This window comes from Ambystoma mexicanum, chromosome 4q (assembly GCF_040938575.1).
Source record: "Ambystoma mexicanum isolate Mex_15411 chromosome 4q, UKY_AmexF1_1, whole genome shotgun sequence".
NCBI lineage: Eukaryota > Metazoa > Chordata > Amphibia > Caudata > Ambystomatidae > Ambystoma > Ambystoma mexicanum.
The window spans coordinates 410,581,265-410,606,845 of NC_090928.1; the positions used below are offsets into that span (position 1 = coordinate 410,581,265).

The window sequence follows — 25,581 nt, forward strand, 5'->3', positions numbered from 1 at the left end:
GGGGCCCGCTCCACTGCCCTGAGATAGCATACCCTACACCTAATATCCTATACCACATCCTTGCACCCAGGTGCCCCTCCACTGCCCTGAGATAGCATACCCTACACCTAATATCCTATACCACATCCTTGCACCCAGGTGCCCCTCCACTGCCCTGAGATAGCATACCCTACACCTAATATCCTATACCACATCCTTGCACCCAGATGCCCACTCCACTGCCCTGAGATAGCATACCCTACACCTAATATCCTATACCACATCCTTGCACCCAGGTGCCCCTCCACTGCCCTGAGATAGCATACCCTACACCTAATATCCTATACCACATCCTTGCACCCAGGTGCCCCTCCACTGCCCTGAGATAGCATACCCTACACCTAATATCCTATACCACATCCTTGCACCCAGGTGCCCCTCCACTGCCCTGAGATAGCATACCCTACACCTAATATCCTATACCACATCCTTGCAGCCAAGGGGCCGCTCCACTGCCCTGAGATAGCATACCCTACACCTAATATCCTATTCCACACCCTTGCACCCGGGCCCACTCCACTGCCCGTAAGATAGCATACCCTACACCTAATATCCTATACCACATCCTTGCACCCAGGTGCCCACTCCACTGCCCTGAGATAGCATACCCTACACCTAATATCCTATACCACATCCTTGCACCCAGGGGCCCACTCCACTGCCCTGAGATAGCATACCCTACACCGAATATCCTATTCCACATCCTTGCACCCAGGGGCCCACTCCACTGCCCTGAGATAGCATACCCTACACCTACTATCCTATTCCACATCCTTGCACCAGGTGCCCACTCCACTGCCCTGAAATAGCATACCCTACACCTAATATCCTATACCACATCCTTGCACCCAGGTGCCCACTCCACTGCCCTGAGATAGCATACCCTACACCTAATATCCTATACCACATCCTTGCACCCAAGGGGCCGCTCCACTGCCCTGTGATAGCATGCCCTACACCTAATATCCTATTCCACACCCTTGCACCCGGGCCCACTCCACTGCCCTGAGATAGCGTACCCTACACCTAATATCCTATACCACATCCTTGCACCCAGGGGCCAACTCCACTGCCCTGAGATAGCATCCTCTACACCTAATATCCTATACCACATCCTTGCACCCAGGGGCCCGCTCCACTGCCCTGAGATAGCATACCCTACACCGAATATCCTATTCCACATCCTTGCACCGAGGGGCCCGCTCCACTGCCCTGAGATAGCATACCCTACACCTAATATCCTATACCACATCCTTGCACCCAGGTGCCCGCTCCACTGCCATGAGATAGCATACCCTAAACCTAATATCCTATTCCACATCCTTGCACCCAGGGGCCCGCTCCACTGCCCTGAGATAGCATACCCTACACCTAATATCCTATACCACATCCTTGCACCCAGGTGCCCACTCCACTGCCCTGAAATAGCATACCCTACACCGAATATCCTATACCACATCCTTGCACCCAGGTGCCCACTCCACTGCCCTGAGATAGCATACCCTACACCTAATATCCTATACCACATCCTTGCACCCAGGTGCCCACTCCACTTCCCTGAGATAGCATACCCTACACCTAATATCCTACACCACATCCTTGCACCCAAGGGGCCGCTCCACTGCCCTGAGATAGCATACCCTACACCTAATATCCTATTCCACACCCTTGCACCCGGGCCCACTCCACTGCCCTGAGATAGCATACCCTACACCTAATATCCTATACCACATCCTTGCACCCAGGTGCCCGCTCCACTGCCCTGAGATAGCATACCCTACACCTAATATCCTATACCACATCCTTGCACCCAGGGGCCCGCTCCACTGCCCTGAGATAGCATACCCTACACCGAATATCCTATTCCACATCCTTGCACCCAGGGGCCCGCTCCACTGCCCTGAGGTAGCATACCCTACACCTAATATCCTATTCCACATCCTTGAACCCAGAGCCCGCTCCACTGCTCTGAGATAGCATACCCTACACCTAATGTCCTATTCCACATCCTTGCACCCAAGGGCCCGCTCCACTGCCCTGAGATAGCATACCCTACACCTAATATCCTATACCACATCCTTGCACCCAGGTGCCCACTCCACTGCCCTGAAATAGCATACCCTACACCGAATATCCTATACCACATCCTTGCACCCAGGTGCCCACTCCACTGCCCTGAGATAGCATACCCTACACCTAATATCCTATACCACATCCTTCCACCCAGGTGCCCCTCCACTGCCCTGAGATAGCATACCCTACACCTAATATCCTATACCACATCCTTGCACCCAAGGGGCCGCTCCACTGCCCTGAGATAGCATACCCTACACCTAATATCCTATTCCACACCCTTGTACCCGGGCCCACTCCACTGCCCTGAGATAGCATACCCTACACCTAATATCCTATTCCACACCCTTGCACCCGGGCCCACTCCACTGCCCTGAGATAGCATACCCTACACCTAATATCCTATACCACATCCTTGCACCCAGGTGCCCGCTCCACTGCCCTGAGATAGCATACCCTACACCTAATATCCTATACCACATCCTTGCACCCAGGGGCCCGCTCCACTGCCCTGAGATAGCATACCCTACACCGAATATCCTATTCCACATCCTTGCACCCAGGGGCCCGCTCCACTGCCCTGAGGTAGCATACCCTACACCTAATATCCTATTCCACATCCTTGAACCCAGAGCCCGCTCCACTGCTCTGAGATAGCATACCCTACACCTAATGTCCTATTCCACATCCTTGCACCCAAGGGCCCGCTCCACTGCCCTGAGATAGCATACCCTACACCTAATATCCTATACCACATCCTTGCACCCAGGTGCCCACTCCACTGCCCTGAAATAGCATACCCTACACCGAATATCCTATACCACATCCTTGCACCCAGGTGCCCACTCCACTGCCCTGAGATAGCATACCCTACACCTAATATCCTATACCACATCCTTCCACCCAGGTGCCCCTCCACTGCCCTGAGATAGCATACCCTACACCTAATATCCTATACCACATCCTTGCACCCAAGGGGCCGCTCCACTGCCCTGAGATAGCATACCCTACACCTAATATCCTATTCCACACCCTTGTACCCGGGCCCACTCCACTGCCCTGAGATAGCATACCCTACACCTAATATCCTATACCACATCCTTGCACCCAGGTGCCCACTCCACTGCCCTGAGATAGCATACCCTACACCTAATATCCTATACCACATCCTTGCACCCAGGGGCCCACTCCACTGCCCTGAGATAGCATACCCTACACCGAATATCCTATTCCACATCCTTGCACCCAGGGGCCCGCTCCACTGCCCTGAGGTAGCACACCCTACACCTAATATCCTATTCCACATCCTTGAACCCAGAGCCCGCTCCACTGCCCTGAGATAGCATACCCTACACCTAATATCCTATTCCACATCCTTGCACCCAGGGGCCCGCTCCACTGCCCTGAGATAGCATACCCTACACGTAATATCCTATACCACATCCTTGCACCCAGGTGCCCACTCCACTGCCCTGAAATAGCATACCCTACACCGAATATCCTATACCACATCCTTGCACCCAGGTGCCCACTCCAATGCCCTGAGATAGCATACCCTACACCTAATATCCTATACCACATCCTTGCACCCATGTGCCCACTCCACCGCCCTGAAATAGCATACCCTACACCCAATATCCTATACCACATCCTTGCACCCAGGGGCCCGCTCCACTGCCCTGAGGTAGCATACCCTACACCGAATATCCTATTCCACATCCTTGCACCCAGGTGCCCGCTCCACTGCCCTGAGATAGCATAGCCTACACCGAATATCCTATTCCACATCCTTGCACCCAGGGGCCCGCTCCACTGCCCTGAGATAGCATACCCTACACCTAATATCCTATACCACATCCTTGCACCCAGGTGCCCACTCCACTGCCCTGAAATAGCATACCCTACACCTAATATCCTATTCCACATCCTTGCACCCAGGTGCCCACTCCACTGCCCTGAGATAGCATACCCTACACCGAATATCCTAGTCCACATCCTTGCACTCAGGGGCCTGCTCCACTGCCCTGGGGTGCATACCCTACACCTAATATCTTATTCTGCATCCTTGCACCCGGAGCCCGCTCCACTACCCTGAGATAGCACACCCTACACCTAATATCCTATTCCACATCCTTGCACCCAGGGGCCCGCTCCACTGCCCTGAGATAGCATACCCTACACCTAATATCCTATACCACATCCTTGCACCCAGGTGCCCACTCCAATGCCCTGAGATAGCATACCCTACACCTAATATCCTATACCACATCCTTGCACCCAGGTGCCCACTCCACTGCCCTGAGATAGCATACCCTACACCCAATATCCTATACCACATCCTTGCACCCAGGGGCCCGCTCCACTGCCCTGAGGTAGTATACCCTACACCGAATATCCTATTCCACATCCTTGCACCCAGGTGCCCGCTCCACTGCCCTGAGATAGCATACCCTACACCGAATATCCTATTCCACATCCTTGCACCCAGGGGCCCACTCCACTGCCTGAGATAGCATACCCTACACCTAATATCCTATTCCACATCCTTGCACCCAGGGGCCCACTCCACTGCCCTGAGATAGCATACCCTACACCTAATGTCCTATTCCACACCCTTGCACCCGGGCCCAGTCCACTGCCTGAGATAGCATACCCTACACCTAATATCCTATTCCACATCCTTGCACCCAGGGGCCCACTCCACTGCCCTGAGATAGCATACCCTACACCGAATACTCTATTCCACATCCTTGCACCCAGGTGCCCGCTCCACTGCCCTGAGATAGCATACCCTACACAGAATACTCTATTCCACATCCTTGCACCCAGGTGCCCGCTCCACTGCTCTGAGGTAGCATACCCTACACCTAATATCCTATTCCACATCCTTGAACCCAGAGCCCACTCCACAGCCCTGAGATAGCATACCCTACACCTAATATCCTATACCACATCCTTGCACCTAGGGGCCCGCTCCACTGCCCTGAGGTAGCATACCCTACACCTAATATCCTATTCCACATCCTTGAACCCAGAGCCCGCTTGACTGCCCTGAGATAGCATACCCTACACCTAATATCCTATTCCACATCCTTGCAACCAGGGGCCCGCTCCACTGCCCTGAGATAGCATACCCTACACCTAATATCCTATACCACATCCTTGCACCCAGGGGCCTGCTCCACTGCCCTGAGATAGCATACCCTACACCTAATATCCTATTCCACATCCTTGCACCCAGGGGCCCGCTCCACTGCCCTGAGATAGCATACCCTACACCTAATATCCTATACCACATCCTTGCACCCAGGTGCCCGCTCCACTGGCCTGAGATAGCATACCCTACACCTAATATCCTATTCCACATCCTTGCACCCAGGTGCCCACTCCACTGCCCTGAGATAGCATACCCTACACCTAATATCCTATTCCACATCCTTGCACCCGGGCCCACTCCACTGCCCCAAGATAGCATACCCTACACCTAATATCCTGTACCACATCCTTGCATCCAGGGGCCCGCACCACTGCCCTGAGATAGCATACCCTACACCTAATATCCTATTCCACATCCTTGCACCCGGGCCCACTCCACTGCCCTGAGATAGCATACCCTACACCTAATATCCTGTCCCACATCCTTGCACCCAGGTGCCCACTCCACTGCCTTGAGATATCATACCCTACACCTAATATCCTATTCCACATCCTTGCACCCAGGGGCCCGCTCCACTGCCCTGAGATAGCATACCCTACACCTAATATCCTATTCCACATCCTTGCACCCGGGCCCACTCCACTGCCCTGAGATAGCATACCCTACACCGAATATCCTATTCCACATCCTTGCACCCGGGCCCACTCCACTGCCCTGAGATTGCATACCCTACACCTAATATCCTATACCACATCCTTGCACCCAGATGCCCACTCCACTGCCCTGAGATAGCATACCCTACACCTAATATCCTATACCACATCCTTGCACCCAGGTGCCCACTCCACTGCCTGAGATAGCATACCCTACACCTAATATCCTATTCCACATCCTTGCACCCAGGGCCCCGCTCCACTGCCCTGAGATAGCATACCCTACACCGAATATCCTATTCCACATCCTTGCACCCAGGTGCCCACTCCACTGCCCTGAGATAGCATACCCTACACCTAATTTCCTATACCACATCCTTGAACCTGGGCCCACTCCACTGCGCCGAGATAGCATACCCTACACCTAAAATCCTATTCCGCATCCTTGCACCCAGGGGCCCGCTCCACTGCCCTGAGATAGCACAACCTACACCGAATATCCTATTCCACATCCTTGCACCCAGGTGCCCACTCCACTGCCCTGAGATAGCATACCCTACACCTAATATTCTATACCACATCCTTGAACCCGGTCCCACTCCACTTCCCTGAGATAGCATACCCTACACCTAATATCCTATACCACATCCTTGCACCCAGGTGCCTACTCCACTGCCCTGAGATAGCATACCCTACACCTAATATCCTATACCACATCCTTGCACCCAGGTGCCCACTCCACTGCCCTGAGATAGCATACCCTACACCTAATATCCTATTCCACATCCTTGCACCCGGGCCCACTCCACTGCCCTGAGATAGCATACCGTACACCTAATATCCTATACCACATCCTTGAACCCGGGCCCACTCCACTGCCCTGAGATAGCATACCCTACACCTAATATCCTATACCAAATCCTTGCACCCAGGTGCCCACTACACTGCCCTGAGATAGCATACCCTACACCTAATATCCTATACCACATCCTTGCACCCAGGTGCCCACTCCACTGCCCTGAGATAGCATACCCTACACCTAATATCCTATACCACATCCTTGCACCCAGGGGCCGGTCCACTGCCCTGAGATAGCATAGCCTACACCGAATATCCTATTCCACATCCTTGCACCCAGGGGCCCGCTCCACTGCCCTGAGATAGCATACCCTACACTTAATATCCTATACCACATCCTTGCACCCAGGTGCCCACTCCACTGCCCTGAGATAGCATACCCTACACCTAATATCCTATACCACATCCTTGAACCTGGGCCCACTCCACTGCCCTGAGATAGCATACCCTACACCTAATATCCTATACCACATTCTTGCACCCAGGTGCCCACTCCACTTGCCAGGTGTTCGTATCCTCTGCTGCAGGGATTCATACCCAGTGCCAGATACCACCATCACATGCCCTTATACCGCCATCACATGCCCTGATACCACCATCACATGCCATGATGCCGCAATCACATGTGCTGATACTGCCATCACTTGCCGGGTTCTGCTGTGATATGCAGTGATGATTGTATCGTAAGGCGTGTATTCCCATCATGGCAGTTACTCAAACCATAATCCAGGTTTTGTCCTTATATGCCCTGGTAATCATGCCACCATGCCACATGCAAGGTTTTGCCATCAAATGTCACACACTTACATCATGTGGCACCCATTGACATTATTTACCCAAATATTCCCATAATTTGACATATTATGCCACGATATGTACAGTTACTCATATCATCTTCCAGGTACTGTTAATGTATAACAGATATTGCACAAATGTGTGGTCATTATATGAACAAATATTCAAATTATTTCCAGTTGTTGAACTGTGAAAACATAAAAATAATATGAGACCGGGAAGCCCAAAAAGAAACACACCAACACAGGTTACAAAGAACATACAAGTGCTGTATTTAAAAGCTACAACAGTTACCAAAGTCAATTGACAAACGGATAGCTATTCGGCTCTCAGAGTAACGTAACGAACTTCAACGAAGGTTCGATGCATTAGTAAGAGAGACCGTACATTGGAATACTTGGGCTTTTTATATTCTTTATCTTGCCCTTGGCCAACCCCCTCGCGGGTTAACCATTCTAGGGATCGGGCCTATGGGTTCCTAGCCAGGTCAATCCTATAATATATGCGTTTTGATTAGTTTTGCTGCTATAGCTGTACATTTACACATAGGTCAGCAATAGGACAAGGTCTCAGTTCGCGACCCCGACAAGTGGCCTGCAGGCATATTAATTATTCGTGTGTACGGAGGTCACAACGGCCAGAATCTTACTCAGAATGTCATTCGGCCTCCATTTTGATGTTCAGGGCGACTTCCATATTACAAGAGAACCTAAAATGGCGGCTTAATCCAAGATGGTGACTTACATTGCTTTCTCTAAGGTCAAGACCTTGCCGCGGAGTTTGTTCATATATGATGTTTTAGACAACTTGGCGTAGGCCAATACACATACAATTGCTGCTATAGGAGGCATAATTTTGTTTCAATTCCAACAGAACTCCCCAGGAATGTACATCATAGCCCCATGCAAGTAGAACATTTTTCATATATTGCCATCAAATGTCCATTTACACACAATATTTGTTATATATTGGCATATTGTCTATCTATCTATCTATCTATGTTAGTTTGTATATAGCGCTGTTCGCCTAAAGGCCTCAAAGCGCTCACAAGACAAAATAGACATTGATGCAAATTAATACATAAAGAAAGCAGGAGGCAGTCTACATAAGGCCGACAGGAGTGGTGGGAGATTTATTCTATGCCTTTGTCAAACAACCAAGTCTTAAGTTGCTTCTTGAATGTGTTAATAGATTCACACTTTTTTATGACTAAGGGAAGAGAATTCCAGACCTTAGGGCCCAAAAGTTAAAATTGGTGCTGGCAATTTTTTTCAAAATTTGCCGTGGTTGGAATAGGCCAAGATTACCATTAGACCGCAGGTTTCTCTCAATGGGGGCTTTCTTTATATTATCAGATAGATAATTCAGCGCAGTACCATCTAAACCTTTATAGACCATGACTGCGCCTTTGTATTTTATTCTTTGTCCAACTGGGAGCCAATGAAGGTTCCTCCTGGCGGTTGAAATCCTAGAACGCCGGCTGAGCCCATTAATGGCTCTCCCTGCTCCATTCTGAATGGTTTGCATTTTAGTTATATTGGATTTTGTGGTACCCGTTAGTAAGCTATTACAATAATCCAATTTGGAATTTATTATAGCCCCAGCAATCCCTGCAAGGTTGGGTTTGGATAGGTAAGGGCGGATTTGCCATATCAGATTGGTATAAAAAGCATATGAGGACTTTAGGTATGACGTAGGCCTCTTGAAAGAGAGGTGAGAATCCACATAAATACCTAACGTTTTTACATGTTCAGAGACTAAGATGTTAGTATTGTTCATTTTAAAACTTTGATACTGGTCCTCTAGTTTTTGTAATCTTTGTGGAGTACCCACAATCAGTATTTCTGTTTTGGCTTCATTAAGGGCCAGCGAGTTTGAAGCCATCCATTTCTGTATGTCAAGAAATACCCTGCTTATTCTTAGGGCATCCTCTTTATAGATTCCTGACAGCATAACATAATTCGTGAATCTGACACCCAGGGTTCGTAGCATGTCACACAATAATTTAGAGAAGACATTAAAGAGCAGGGGAGACAAACAAGATCCCTACGGGACGCCACAGAGCAGCAGAATTTTTTGTGAGGTAGAGTTCCCCTTAACCACTGCCACCATTCTTGGTCCCAGGAAGGATTTAAATCATTTTGCTGCCACGGGAGAGCATCTGCCAACTGTTGTTAGTCTTTCAACGAGAAGATCATGGTCAATCAAGTCAAACGCTGACAAGAGGTCCAGCAAGAGAAGAAGCGCTGGATTACCCTTTTCGATAATAGAGGCACTTTTAGACTGGAGATCCAAAAGAGCCGTCTTGTTCACTCGTGAGGATGTTGTTTTCTTCGACAAACTTCTGGTACTGTAGGTATGCAATTTTATCATAATCTTAAGTAGAAATGGGACATTAGTTATCGGTCTAAAATTGCCAGGGATGGATGGATCAAGATTATCTTTTTTTTAAAGCGTCGTGGTCCAGGCCTCTTTGATGTTACTTGGAACATACGATTCACCAAAGGATTGGTTCACAAACTGAACGACCCACGGCGCAAGCGTCTCAGCGAAATCCTTGAAGAGCTTGACCGGGAAGGCATCCCCCTTACATGAGGAAGGTTTCAGGTTGTTAATAATGTCAAGAATGTCCAGCTCTGATACTTTTGCAAAAGTGAAGGTTTCACGATGGCTGTGAGCAGGAAAGACTGCAGGCTCTGAAGCCGGGATGTCATTATGGAAGTTATTAAATTGTTCTTTAATGGTGTAAGGGGTTTTGACCCATGTTCGAGTCATTATGCTGCAACATTTGGGGGTGGGGGCTCAGAAAATCCAAGATGGCCGAAAAAGCCCACATTTGCGCCAGAATCCAGGAAAACCACGCAGTTTTGCGCACACCAAATGGTCGCCGAACCTGCCACCCACCAATGCGAGCGTGATGGGCCAGAAGCGCCATGAGTGAAAAGTGGTGCCAAAGGAAAAAACAGCAGTGCCTGTTAGCTCAGAAAGCACTTTGAAATCACCTTTGTTTCTCTGAAATGCAAGCTAAAAATGCCTATTTTAAACATTGCAAGATATTCAAAAATCTCAATGAACACCAGCAGACATTTGGCAGAAGGTAGAGTTGTGTGCATACAAAATCCGGAAAGAGAAAGAGCCTAAAATAATGTTCATAATGAAACTGGCTGAGCTGTGGATGTCAGCAGCCTAAGTTAAATTGGACTGAAAGACACTAAAATCTAAATGTTTAAAATAAAGGAGTGACCTACTGTTGAGTGTCACATAGTTTGCAACTGTTAAATGTTATAGTTTTGAACTTAGAATCAGCGTTCTAGCTGCATGTGTAAAAATTGTAAGTTTGATTTGGATGAAGAAAAACTGGGAACAAAAGTGACATTTGGCTGAAGCCTGGCTTGAAGAGAGTGAATTCTGCCCGGCAACTACCCCCGACAGGAGTTGAAACTTGCTCAGCCACTCTTCCTAGGCCTGGCTGCATTCTGCTGCCCCCACCAAAAGGAGATGACACCTCCCTGATTGAATCAGGGGAGGAGCACCTAGGACTGGAGGGAAACAGAACAATGAGCCTTCTTTGGCTCAGGCAAATGTTAAATTAGGGGGGTCGTAAATGGCTTCCTCTTGAGAGAAACGGGGAGGGGCAGTGCCTCTGTGAGCAACTGGAGTTGGAGGAAGTGGACAAACCAGAAATTCCACCATGTGCTTTAGGAAACCACACCCCTCTGGGCCAGAGCATAATTTTAAAAAGATGGATAATTCATAGTACGGACTTGTCAAAATTATATAATTAATATCATTATTCTTGTGATTTTTCTGTGCACATTTTAAGAGGTGTTAGGACTCTGTACCATGTTCTGAGGCAAAACCCCATGAATTATGGAGATTGCAGACACGGGGTTCACGCTAGAAAAATGAAAATTTACTGGAATATGTGTAGAAAGGTGGTGTACATCTGTGTAATTTTTGGTAAAAATCCAATATTGGTAAACCAACTAAAAACGAAAATAAGTTGCCATTTTTGAACCCTGGCTCTTAGAAACATCAGAGTTGGAACAGAGACCTACCCGAAGTAATATATGATATGTACATGTAATGTCAACCACTTTTGTATTTGGGAAATATGTTTAGTTATGAAAATGATTTTCTAAGGTAACAGCAAAGGGGAGTGTTCTTTCTTTGGAGCCATAAACATGACACCTGATGACATAGGATGACTCACTGCTCCCTTCTCAAATCAGATCAAAGAGAAATCCTTGACCTATCAAATCATGAGTGGGTTGGGCATAGAAAGTTAGCATCCACACCCAGTTTCAAAAGACATAAAAAGAGCCACTGGAAGCCAGACAGGCACATTCATTTTCCAACCTTCATCTGAATTCCTGCGCAGCACGCTGACGGAGAACTCCAGAATCCAGAACTCCAGAGATCCAGACTAACTCCAGAACAAAAACTCAAAAGAGCTGAACTCTTCAGCAGGCCTCAAAATCTTTTGCAAACTATTCAACCGCCGGGCTGTGCGGTTTGCTGCTTGCTAAGAGTCCTGTGTATCCAGAACAGAACCAGTACCCAGAAAGCAGTGTGGTATCCAGAATCCACTTGATCCAGACCAGCAGAACCAGAGACCCAGACCAGACCGCTGTGAGCAGAACCGGTGCCTGATTGACCCGCCGAGCAGAGGGAACCACATCTAAATTTGTTGACCAGATCGTGACAAGGCCATTCCTTTCAAATTTATAGTGTGAGTACCCAGCTAGAACTGTGCAGAACCCATCTCTTAGCTTAAAATAATCTGATTCAAAACATTTGAACCTGTTTAGAACTGCATCATAAGAAATCGGGTGTTCCTCCTGTTGATTCAAATCTTTCAAAGCGCATCTGTCATTCCGAAACTGTAATTTCATTTCTGAAAAACTACCTTTACAAAATCGTCTGTATCTTTGGAACCGTGCATCCTAGGAACAAAATGTAACTTGTATTGTAAAGCTAGGATTCCCAGCTTTCCAACAAGCTCTGAACTGATTTAAAGTATCTCTCACTCACCCTGAACCTTTAGAGGGAATTAAAATCAATTTTAGCATATTTCACTCCCTTGCAAATCACCTGAAAGTCTTTTGCCTGTGTTTCAAAATCATCCCAGGTGCTATAAGCTTGCTAGGGGGAACTGAATTCGTATTGTACTGTGATTGTATTCCTGAAGACTGTGTGTGTTACTTCCATTTCGTTACATTGCATAGGGGGGGAGTGAATTGTCAGAGACAAAGTGATCATATTATCTTTTGCTGAAATCATATCAAGTTTATTCCTGTGTTGCTTCTTTTCCATCTTGCATTTCCTTGTACCATATAAAGCATTCTCAGCTACCTTATCCTCTATACTTCTCCTAAGTAATTAAACCAGTGTGCTAGTATAACATCATCCATTGTTGATCATTGTCACATGTCTAAGTGTGATATCAAATATTAATTTATTATAAAAGTGTGATATATATCTATTGTTTAATTTTTCAAATAAACCTTTTTAATTTGCAAAACCAAACCTACTTCTTGGCTCAGTGGGGTCAGGGGGATTCTAAGAGAGGGGCGTTATACAAGGGTTCATCATCCAGATTATAACTTGTCATAAAAATATATAAATAAGGGCTTCCTTTGAGCAATCCCAGACAAGGCACTGACTTAGTGGGAATGCTTGATTGGAGTCATTAACAATGGCTTGTTAGCGTTTTGCAGTCATGTTGGTAAAGCCATCGTGGATTGCTTGACACCAAGCATCCCTTTCTTGTTCCAAGCAAATTACTGGGGTGCTTTTGAGCTCCTCTAGGGTGGTAAATATTTCTTTGGGCTGTGATTTGGCTTGGAGAATCCTGTCATTACATTTTTTGGCTTTAGCATTGAAGATCACATCTTTATAGTGTTTAACAGATTGCTTGTAATTAAGCATTGTTTCGGCAGATGGGGCTTTCCTCCAAAGACATTCGGCTTTACGCTTAATACGTCTGGTTTCAAGGATGTCTTCCAAGAACCAGTTGTTTTGGTTCAATGATTTATTAATCTTTGAGGTTTTAAGGGGAGCTAAGATGTCGAAAGCAGTATTTGTGGCCTTTCTAAATAGGTCAGTAAAATTGTCAAGGGAGTTCTGCTTCGGTAGGGTGGGTAAACATGGTACTACTAGGTCTTTAAAGGCCTCATGTGTCAACTTGTTTTGGTTGCGCCAGGTGTTAAGTGGCTTATTCTTATTCCAAGGTGATATCTGAGAAAGTTGTGTCAGGCACAAAAAGTTTATAAGGAAGTGATCCGAACAGACACATTCTGAGATAGACAGGATTTCTATATCTTGATTTTTGTTTTGTCATGATCCAATTCACAGTATTTCCGCAATTGTGGGTTGCAGTTTGGACTTGTTGTTGGAATCCAATGGATTCCATAGACATTGTTAGTCCATTGGATTCTTCATCAATGGTGCTATTATACCAAAGATTAACGTCTCCAAGAACAATGAAAGCTGACGAATCCTTGGTGAGGTTACCTATTGTAGCCAGCAATTGTTCCTCAAACAGGGAGGTACTTCTCGGTGGACGATATAGTAACAATATACTGATTGAGGATACAGGGTTTAATCATTACCATTAGGGCCTCACACTTTTCGAAGTCAGGACCATTAATTGCGTGAAGTTTCAGGTCATGCTTAAATTTGATGGTCTCCCCTCCTCCTCTGCCTTCCTCCCTACTAACATGGAGGGCAGAGTATCCAACGTGGGTAACCATTAGCATGGCGTGGTAAGAAGTTTCTGTCATCCAGGTATCGGTTATAAATAATGCATCAAGATTTTGCTTGATGACCCTGTCAGCGATTTCAGCTGCATGTTTTACGAGGGAACAGGTATTTAACAAGCAACAGTTGAGTTTCCCTATACTTGCCTGGGATGGTACTACCTTCAGAGCTGTATTAGTGTCATCAGGACTGTCCTGTAATGGGGACTCTCTTGCTCCGTGGGTAGGAAAAGCTACCTCACGGCGCAGAGTATCACCATTAAATAAGGGCAGCAAGGAGGTCTGATAGTTAGGTAGAAGGGGGTACATGCGGGCATGTGTAGTGGTCAGGGGAGGATCTCTTCCATCAGACTTAAACTGGGCATTATTGCTTGTTTATACATTGTTCGGGGTGTGTTGTGAGCTCCTCCAACAGCTTCCAAGAATGGAGCACTCTGTGAAGGGGTAGCTACAGACACACAACCGACAATAACTTTATTATTAGCTTTATTATTGTTCACTTTATGCTTAGATGATATAAGAGTGCTGAGGGCATTGTCCTCCAGCTCCGGCAACATACTTCTTACCTCAGAAGCTTCTCAGGCATGTTTTATTATGACTAAGACCTCTTGTAGTCCCATATTTTGGTAGAATTAGAACAGAGTTTCAGGGCCGTACTCGTCTGTACCTTGTACAGACCGTTAGAGACCATCCCCGATGTGCCGGCGCTGATGCACCTGTCGGGTTAATTTGACGGTGTAACAGACTACAGGTATGATGGTACTTGTAGTTTGTTTGTAGTGGATGGTAACGTGACTGCCTTTTACAACTGCAGCGAGCCAATGGCTAAACTGCAGAATGGCAATACATCCTGCAGGTCACACCGGTATAAAACAATGCAAACAAGTTTCACAGTGTTAAAAGAAATGGTATGCTAAAATTGATGCAGGCTAAAATACAGAGCTAAAAACAATTGGGAGCACAATAAATCGCGCAATATCTATATTATCAACTAGTATTCAAAATGAAAGTAGCAGAGCTTCAGCTACATGGAAACAGCCTAACTTATAAGGGGAAATGACAGACCAACCTAAATACCTTCTCCTGCTTCCCTGACCGTCCCCAATGCGCTGGCGCTGACGCGCGTGTCGGGTTAATTTCACAGCGCATCGAACTACAGGTATGATGATACTTGTAGTTCGTTTGTAGTGGATGGCAACGTAACTGCCTATAACAACTGCAGCGAGTCGATGGCTAAACTGCAGAATGGCAATACGCCCCGCAGGTCACAACAGTATAAAACGAAGCAAACAAGTTTCAGTGTTAAAAGAAATGGTATGCTAAAATCAATGCAGGCTAAAATGGTGTCCAGTCATAATATCGAATGCAATATTTTCGAAAGTCAAAATGTCGAAAAAAAAATGTCGAAAATAAAAATGTCGAATTACAAAAATGTCGAATTTTTTTCGATTTTTTTTCGATTAATGTTTAAATAAACAATTAATTAATTATAGTTTATAAAACATAATTTTTTTAAATGGTTAAAGGTATATCCATGGTGGGTGGGGGGGATAGGGAGGAGGGGGGGGTTGGGGTAGGGGTTTGGGATGGTTTTTTTTAATAATTAATTATTTATTTAATGTTTTATTAACTACTTTTTTTTTTAAATTAAAGGTATATCCATGGGGGGTGTTGGGGGGGATGGGGAGGAGTGGAGGGTTGGGGTAGGGGTTTGGGATGGGGGGTTTGGGGGGGGGGACCCCCCCAATAAAAAACGTTAGTATGTGTGACATTTTACATAGTTATTTTAACATTGGTTTTTCGACATTTTTTTTTCGACATTTTTTTTTCGAATTAATGACTTTTTCTATTATATGTATGTGTTTTCGACATTTTTGAATTCGACATTTTTTTTTCGACATTTTTGTAATTCGACATTATTTTTTCGATATTATGACTATAAACCGGCTAAAATACAGAGCTAAACAACAATTGGGAGCACAATAAATCGGTGCAATATCTATATTATCAAATAGTATTCAAAATGAAAGTAGAAGAGCTTCAGATACACAGAAACAGCCTGTGCATGGTGTTGCCATCTTATGCCCAGAAACTGAATTCTCGCTATATGCCAGGTGCTGCTTTTGTACGACCAGGTGTTCACACACCACATGATAACGTTTGCCTTCTTATCTCCAGCTCCTCAAATAATATAACCATTTCTGATATCAAACTCCACGTACTCCAAGCATATTCCAGATAGTGCCATCAAATGCCCAGCTCTGCAAACCAGCTAGCAGGTATTGGCTTCTCATGCACATGTACTCGCACCATTTGCAATGCCTTGCCATCATACACCGAGGGAAGCAGATGGGCTGGAGAGGTGGGTGACATGGGGAATGAGCAGGACATTGTCATCCCGTCCTGCTCCACTATTCCCAGAAGAAGGACTGGAGTGTGGCATCCCTGACCCTGCCTACCCCTCTCCCACCCTGCTCACACTAACCAGCTCCTCTCCCTCCCTGCCAAAGGCCATAAGCAAAGGGAAATGGGAAGGCAGGATGGGGGAGAGCTGCCATGGGGCACTCTTTATCTGATCACCACTGCCAGCAGTGTCCCCAATTTCCCACTGCCCTGCCCATCTCCCGGGTCCTACTTCCAACAGTAGCACTGTCTATTGAGCAAGGCATTGCAGGAAGAATTGTATGAGAGCTTCACACTCCTCTCTGCTCACGTGGGTCTGATCTGGTATAAAGAGTGGGAGTCTGAGAAATACACATGCATGTACAACTTACCAGACTAGTGTTCACTACTTCTCAGTCTTGCATTGTGTCCCCTCTTTACATGACATGGCAAAGAAGAAACAGACTGCATTGTGGCATCTGGTGTTTCTGCATGGGGAACCCGGGCAGCAGAATGCAGTGGAGGTACACAAAGAGAGCAGCAGGTTATCATCCTCTGCACCGCGTAGCCCTCTAACTCTCCTACAGCATTAATGTCACCCCTTTTGAGCGGCGTTCAAGTGCAGTCAAGGAGCCAAACCTGAAAAGGAGCAGCAATACTCTTTCCTGATACTTGTATCATTGCTAGACTCCTCATCAGCTACCAGGCATGCCAGAACTTCAGATAGCAATCATTCCAAACCACTACATCTCACTCTGGCTTGCTCGTGATTAGTCATCTTGGGCGATCTACGCCTCCTGGTTTGCATCCCGGCATTACACAAGTGCCACAACCATAACAAGTGTCCTTGCTTTTCTTGGTCTTGCTCAGAGCTTCAACAAACATACACACTTGACAGGGCACCGCATTGACCTCACATTCACTGTGACGCATAGGTCACTCTGAGCCAAGAAGGGTGCCAAGACCATGCGGTTCCCTTTCAGGGGTTTTATTGGGCGTTGGGTACACTGAGAGTGGATTAAAGGATAACTTAGAACTTCCTACACAAAAGAAAAGTCATAATAACAGACAGGGTGGTCTTCTCCAGGTTGTTCCGCCTCCTCCTGGTATCACGGGCTCATGCGGTTCCCAAGCATCCCAAGGTTCACCTGCCCCTTCCCGCGAGTTGCGGGTTCACAGGGTTCCCGAACACTCTTCTTTTTGTCAGTTCCAGACGGGGTTGCTCTCTGCGGTCTGGTTGATTTTCACCATTAGCATTTTCTACTGGAAAAATAACAATTTCATAAAAGTAAAAATTGCAAAGAAGGGAACATGTTGCTGTGTATGCAAACTCCCCTGATGGAGGTGCCCTTGCCGAGGTCTTTAAACCAAGGATCCTGCCAAGCTGCCTTACGGTGCGCCTATATGATTTGATGTATGTGTTTTACAATGTGCAATGGTCGGCCGTTTTGGGCATTTTACTTCAGCAGTTGCCACGGCAGGGTTGCCTGAACTGCCAGGCGCCACAGGAATGCAATGTTACGCCAGCAGCGCCATGCACACATGAAGGCAGGCGTGCCAGAAACCAGCTCAGAGATGCCGACTGACTCTAAATAACTCTCCACTTTAACATGTTGCAAAATTCGTCAGTGTTTACAATTTACTGTCCAATATTTAATATTGTGTTATAATAGATCTCTAGCTTGTTAGGAAAAAGCCATTTGGTATAATGTGTAAAAGCGAAAGTCCCGTGCTCTCAGTGGAATTCTAAAATGGCGAATTCATGACTCCTTTATTAGGGGCCGTGGCTCGGCAACTTTTAATGACGCAGCATTTCTCTATTCGTTTAGAAAACACCAAAATCAAGTGAAAAGGTCGAGGGTGGAAACTATTGTTCCCTGGGGGAGATGTTGACAAGCTAGCACCAGAGCTCCACTGAGATGAATGAATCATTTGAATTTTATGCTGCTGCGACCAGCGTGCCCTGCTTCAGGCGACCCCATTCCCGGAAATGCGGCATCAGTGTTGGCAGCTACTATATGACCCTGTCAGAAGAGGAAAGATCCACATTCAATTAAAGGAGAGATGCGATAACCACTGAAAAACAAAAATGCTAAACGTTTTAGTACACATAAATCATTTAAAGTGACATTCCCTCAGAGAGCATTTAAAGATGTTGGCACATTTCTTTACTAGTTGGAAGACTGAAAACATTGCAATGTTTTTGCTTTGTGTTCTGCGCAAAATGCACACCTCTACTGCTGCAAAGCACACTGTTGCTTAGTGAAAATCTGAAAACTAAAGGGATTGGGAGGTTTCCAGCGTACCGATAATGTGTAACTGGCTGAACCTTATTTTAGATTTGAAATTGTACAAGTCTACATGACATTTTTTTCAAATATTGCCATTTTGTACTATTAATACATTGTCATGCTCTACTATTGAACATAACTTTTGTCTTGGTTTTATCTGTTTTGCAGGAGTACATTTCAACCCCACATGTCCGCCAGTAAAGATGAGATTTCAGGAAGAGAAGAACACAAAGTCATATTATCAGAAAAATAATGTTGTTTGAAAAGTAAGAAAACTAGCTAATTAAAATGAATGCACTTTTTGGTATGGGGTTAGTTGAATCTGGGAGAAAATGGGCTCAATGTAAACATTCATGTCTTACCTATAATAGCTGTTCAATTTACTTTTCCCTTCACCATCAGTATTTCTTTCTAGGTCATCAGGCATATTTTAAAGTAAAATATGTTTTCTGGCATGTTCCTATCCATTGAAATATCAACAGGATTGTAAATATGTAATTATGGGATTACTAAAACACACACCTAACTGAGGAGCAGTGGAGCACCGCACAAAGGGGCAGCACCCAGGGCTTACACGCAGGGTGCAGGAGTAGTAGAGTGGCTGGGATGCGTTGGAGGAGCAGGGGAGAAGGGGGGAAATAGGGTTGAGTGGAGCGATCAGTGATTCTTGAGAAGTTCTTTGCAGAGTAGGATTTTCAGGTCCTTCCTGAAGTGCAAAGCGGCGGGGACCAGTCTTTTCTGGTTTGGTAACTTGGTCCAGAGACAGGGAGCTTAGAAGAAAAAGGCCTGTATTCTGTTTTTCCCTTTCTTGCACTTTTTTTTGCAGCCTGCCAATATAGTCACTGTTGGTGGGGCACAACCTCGTGAGATGGGAGTTTCTCAGCCAAGTCGGGTGTTGTTTTGGTTGTGACCGCTCTGTAGGTGATGCAGGCAATCTAGAACATGTGCTTGAAGGGGAAGCCAGTGCTGTTCCTAGAGAATCTGGGTTATGTGGTTGGATTGTTTTGGTCTTCTGACGCGGTGCGCTGTTGCATGCTGTATGGCTTTCATAGGGACCAATGTGGCATGGAGGACACCTGCCAATAGGGCGTCACCACCGTCCTCATCCGAGATGACCAGCATTTAGACAACTGTTCTGAAACTCGGTGAATTAGAGAAAGGCTTGACTCTGACTCTGACTTCATGTCAGTCAGCTAGTTCTGCAGTTGGTGTGTCCTGATATCAGCATTTCCGAGGAGTTCCCCAAGAGGTTCCATGTAGAGATAAAAGATGACAAAATGATGGAGCATTGTGGACCTCTGCAGGTTACTGGGGAGTGTTGGGATCTGATTGGGCCCACCTGGATGAGTTACTCTATTTGGAGAAGAGTGAGGTGACCCACTGCAGAACTGCTCCATCGAAATCCATTTGTGCAGCAAGGATGTTGCGGAGGACTCTATGATCAACAGTATCGAAGGGAGCAGGAAGGTAGAAGAGGATAAGTAAGAAGTGGTCCCCTTTACCCAGGATATGTAGACCATCATCCAACTTGGGGGGTGGCATTCTTTGTGCTGTATCATGGTCAGAAACCAAATTGGTAGCCTGAATATGTTGAGTGAATCTGAGCCTATGGCCCTTTAGTAACGTGCAAGCAATGGATGGGATCGCAAAGTAATTCTGAGTCCAAATAATCGAACCAACTCAGGAAGATGGCAAAGAGTCTGTTTTATTAACAATTATCTAAAACAGGGAAGTTACAACGGGCATCAACGGACGTTCGCTCAATTCTTTACAATTTTCTCATGAAACATAGACTTTATACTAAAAACTTGTCAGAGATGCATCATACTATGTGGCAAATAAGAGAAAACAAATCACTTAGCAGCACATAAGCTCAGACCCAGGTGCCAGAATGTGGACTTGACTTTACCTCCCCACCCAATTACCCCAAACATCTCTCACCACCCATGCCTTATGCCATGAAGATTGTCTTTGAACTTGGCCTTGCAAAGTGTCCTTGTCTGTGGGAATATGTGGGAGGGCAGCCTCTCAATATCATTGTTCTAGGACTCCAAGCTCAAATCTATTTCCATCCTTGGCTCACATGAGAGGAGACCACGATTTGGTCGATTTTGCAGCATTTAAATGTCTTAAATAATAAAACCTGGCACTCTTGGTGTTCTTTCTTTGCGCCTTAACAAGGGATGGTTCGCACATTCACTGCTTTCTTTCAAGAATAGATAACTGGCCTTGGCTGCTTCAGTTTTGATACCAGGCCAGACAGCCTCACCAGGTGCTTCCACGATCTCAGCTTATTCTTGCTGCGATACCATTCTCAGCTTTTCCTCTTCATGGGTCCGGGCTTACTAAATTCATGACACCGTTGTCCGGCTCATATACAATGGCCCATTTGCCTGCCGTCTAATCACTACATATATCCAGCTTCTATGATGACCTAGTCTACTTGCGTTTCAGAGTCTGTACAGTTATTGAACGGTTGATTTTCGGCAGCACTTCGCACATGTGCAATCTTCTTTTGGCATATGAAAGTTTACTCGATTCTTTCCTTCGTCCTCAGTTTCTGTAAGATCCATGCATTCTCTTCAGCCAGTTTTCTTGGGGTGTCACCCATGTTTTTTGTGTGTCACTAGCTTCTATCTTCGTTCCTTTTCATATTCCAACAGGGAGTTCCTCCCTCAGATTCTCATCTCTTCAGGGATACATTTGATAGGGTTTTCTCAGTGGATACCTTCTTTTAAATATCCGCTGCAGTTTTGGCACAACTGCTGGTGTCAAACCTGGCACAATCTGGATTAGCTACTCCTCTACAATCCTTTAGTGCAACTGGATGCCAATGGTATAATCAATCACCGTGCAGAGGAAACTTAGATGTATGATACAGTGATGGTTGGGTAGCTCATCTGGATCAAGTGTGGGTTTATTCAGCAGGGAAGGATCTGTCCCTTTTTCAGTTCATCTGGGAGACTGCCTAGATAGATTATATAATGCGGAAACCTTTTGGAAGTTTACATGTACTTATGAAGCTTTGGAGCCCTCACCAAATGACTATTCTGTGGTAGGGGACCCTTGCTTTAGTTATTGTTCTCAAACCAAAGGTGAGGAACTCTAATGAGGCTGAAGGGCAGCTAGCACACACTAGTGCACAATGGTAAGGTCTCTATTGCTATTAGAGCTTGTGAAGGATGAAAAAGTGGCAGCCTTTCTTGAGGCTCCCTGTGGGATAGCTTGTCCAGGTTACCTTGACCAGTTTCCAGTGTGTACACATCACAAAGGGAATCTTGAAATGCTGCGTTTCCAGGTGGTTAGAGCCTCCATTTCCAAGCTTTCTCTTTGGCTAAAGAGCTGGAAACTGTGAGAACAAATGAGAATAGAAAGCTGGCTTCTGTTTTGGTTAATCCCTGCATTCCACACTTCCTGATCTTCGGAGAAGATATGCTCCAATTAAGCTTCATAGGTCCTGCCCGAGCACCCTACAAGCATTGTGTACGGCAAGTCAAAAGGGCATATAGTGTGGAGGCAAGCAATGCCTTTAGATGCCTGCATAATGGGCATGGGCACAGTAGCATTCTCTACTTCCTGGAGGTAATGGCCACTCTGCTTTTATTGTTAACCTTTACGTGGACAGGCAGGACCTGCGGGTATATTTTAAATCTGCTTGGGAAGTAGTTGGGAATTGGCAGAAGATATGTAGTCAGGGTCTGTTGATAGTACACACATCTGCCTGGTAGTTGGCTTTGGTGGCACTCTGCACTGCCAGCATCATTAAAACATAGATGTGGCGTGGTGTAAGGGGATAGGATAAGGTAGGGGGAAGTAGGTATGCGGGGGTCTTTCCCTCAGCCCCCCGCATAATAAAAAATAATTTGAAGAAAAAATGATTCGAAGAGTTTGTGGATTCAGTGAAATCACGAACATCCAAAGTATACAACTTCGACAGAACACATACGTTGTTCAAACAGCTTGGTAGCTCAATATACTCTGTTGTATTTCCGCAGCTATGGCAGTGTCATCTGCTAGTGTTGGCTCCTGTTCTGGGTATACTTCAACAGTCAAGGTTTGCACCCCTCTGTCCCTGATAATTGGAAGAGGCCGCTTGGACTTAAATGTGTACATGTTGGGCTTCCGGCACAGAACCCTCTCGTGTAGAACTCCAGGCTTTCGCTGTTCCCCTGGTGGGGGCGAGGAGGGATGGAGGTCTGATTGTGGGGCAAACGCTGCTCTCCTCACTTCTCTTCTCCTCCTCTGGCACAGTTCAGAAGAGACTTGAAACATTACTTCAAAAAGAAACTTCCCCGGAAAGAGCTGTCGCAACGAATCTGCACCTGGTTTCATGAAAATATGAAGACAGCTTCATTTACATACGTCAGCATGAATAATAGAAAACCAAAAAACAAATTGTGTATTTGAGTTCATAAAAACCTGAATTAGTGTAGCCAGAGTTGTTTCTTTTTTTAAATGTACGTGGGCACAGAGCCCACGACCTCCTTTAATGAAGAGGTGTAAGGTGCATGCAATGTGCCCTGATGTTTTGTGGTTCACAGGTGGCTAAGCGCACATATAGCGGGCGCCAGATATGGGCATTAAAGTGACACCTTTTTATCTGAGAATAGCGACGTCCTACCAGTGGATGTAATGTGGGGTTGACATTGTGAGAAGGGGGTCCTGGATTACGCCGCCTGTAGGTGACAGAGCTCCCTGCCTAGAATGCCTGTTTGCTGGTGCGTCTGGTTTGCATTGATTTGACACATTAGTAGTTGTTTATTAGGATGGCAGCGGCCTGCTGGCTCATTGAGTTAGGCGCAGTGTGTGCCAGGAGTCTCTGCAGGAGTCTTCCCATGGAAACTACATTCCGTTCATTCATCGAGAGAGAGCATGTGCTTGCTTGATAAACACCTGGCAAGGACAGTCACCCCCTATTTAAAGACAAACAAGGGGGCTGTGCACCAGAAATTAAGGAGTATTTGCAATGGTACATGTTATTTTAAGTGATATTGTATTTTCAAGCAAAATAAAAAAAAGTCATATGTTCAGTCAAAATACTATTATAAATTCTAAGTAGTGTCAGAGATGGCCTCAGAAATCCACAGTCAAAGATAGCACATTTAAGGTGTTTTACTAAAGTTTTAAATAATGATCTGGGGCGGTTGAAATTAAGGGGGGGACGGGGGGCCTACAGCTCTCGACCCCCTCCCCCCGCAATGGCTCCCCCCTCCCTAGCCCAGGCATCCATAACCCGCCATATCCCCCTGATGTACACGAAAGCCAGGTAACACCTACTATCTAAGTCTTTCCAATGTTGAGGGGCAACCTAAAGGCTGTGCCCTTGTATAACTTTCTGCCTCTTGGTCTTTCTGAGGGATGCCTCTGGTCTGCTGGACTGCCCGGCATGACCAGGGATTTGTCTTCCAGTCCCTCTCCTTCTCACTCTGTTTCTAGCTCTCCCTCCTTTTCTATCTCCACTCTCCTATCTCTGTAGTCTTCCCTCTCTCCTTCGATCTGCTCCCCTCTCCTTCTCCTCTCACTTCACTTCTGCCACTCTCACACTGCCTGCACATCTCTCCTCTCCCCTCTCTCTACCTGCAGCACTCTCCTCTCAACACTCTCCCTCAACAAACCCTGTCTAACCCTCTGTCTCCTGATCTTACAAATTCTCTGCACCTCACTCTTCCAACTACATTCCTCCTTCTCTGCGCCCCCTCCCCACTACTAGTCCTACGACCACCTTTCATTGTCTTACCCACCATCCTGTCACACACCTTCCATCACTGACTGTCACTCTCACAACACTCCAAATCCCCCACACTTAACCCCCTTCCTCTCTAATGTTCAGCTTACTTTCAATCACCTTTTACACACCCCACCATACTACACTCAACTGGTATACCACTTTCTCCAACACACAGTGCCATACCAGTCTCAACACCCCACCATCCACAAAACCGCCTTGTCCCTTGAACCAGCACTTCTCCCCTTGATCTCATAAAAAACTTTTATAGCACAGCCGTGCGCCTTCTAACACTCTTCCCGGCTCCCATTTGTCCCCCTGCGCACATGCTCCCTTGGCCAATTTCTGTCTAAGAGATTCCTGGAAGGCTTGAAAAAAGCATTTTACTGCACCCCCTTTTAAATCTCCATTTGCAGGATAGCATCCTTGTGCGCAGACTGCTTGTTTTCCTTGTGGCTTTGTTCGTGTGCTGGTGAGATTTGCTTCCATTTCCAGTTGGGAAGGATTTCTGTATCTCTCCCGCTCCCTGGCAGTCCCGGGTCACTCTCAGTTCATTTTATGTTGCCCCACGATTCGCATGGGTCCGTCTGGGGTTGCTAGCTCAGGTGTTGGGTGTCTGATCCCTGTTTGCCAAGAAAACAAGAACAGTCCCAGTCCATTCCATTTCTGGCTCTGGTCTGTGTTTTCTTGGTTGCGCCAGCGTGCATTCTGGGAGTTGTGTTCTTGAAAAGGACAAATGAGAACTCTGGCCAGAACGGGGGCTGACATGCATTGTGGGAGGAACACCAGTGCCAGCAGACATATACGATGTATCTGCAGGGGGGACCAACTCCATCACTGCGCCTGT

The 25,581-nt window shown here is 46.4% G+C and overlaps 1 protein-coding gene across 5 annotated transcripts in view; it reads left to right on the forward strand.

Annotated features, from left to right (window-relative positions):
- The window catches only part of CHRM3 (cholinergic receptor muscarinic 3), a 3,761,375-nt gene that overhangs the window by 3,724,989 nt on the left and 10,805 nt on the right, over positions 1-25,581 (forward strand). For all 5 annotated transcript variants that reach the window (XM_069607974.1, XM_069607972.1, XM_069607973.1 and 2 more), the window contains one exon: positions 19,178-19,275. The gene's annotated coding sequence lies outside the window, so the exon portion shown is untranslated. The remainder of the gene's footprint in view (positions 1-19,177; positions 19,276-25,581) is intronic.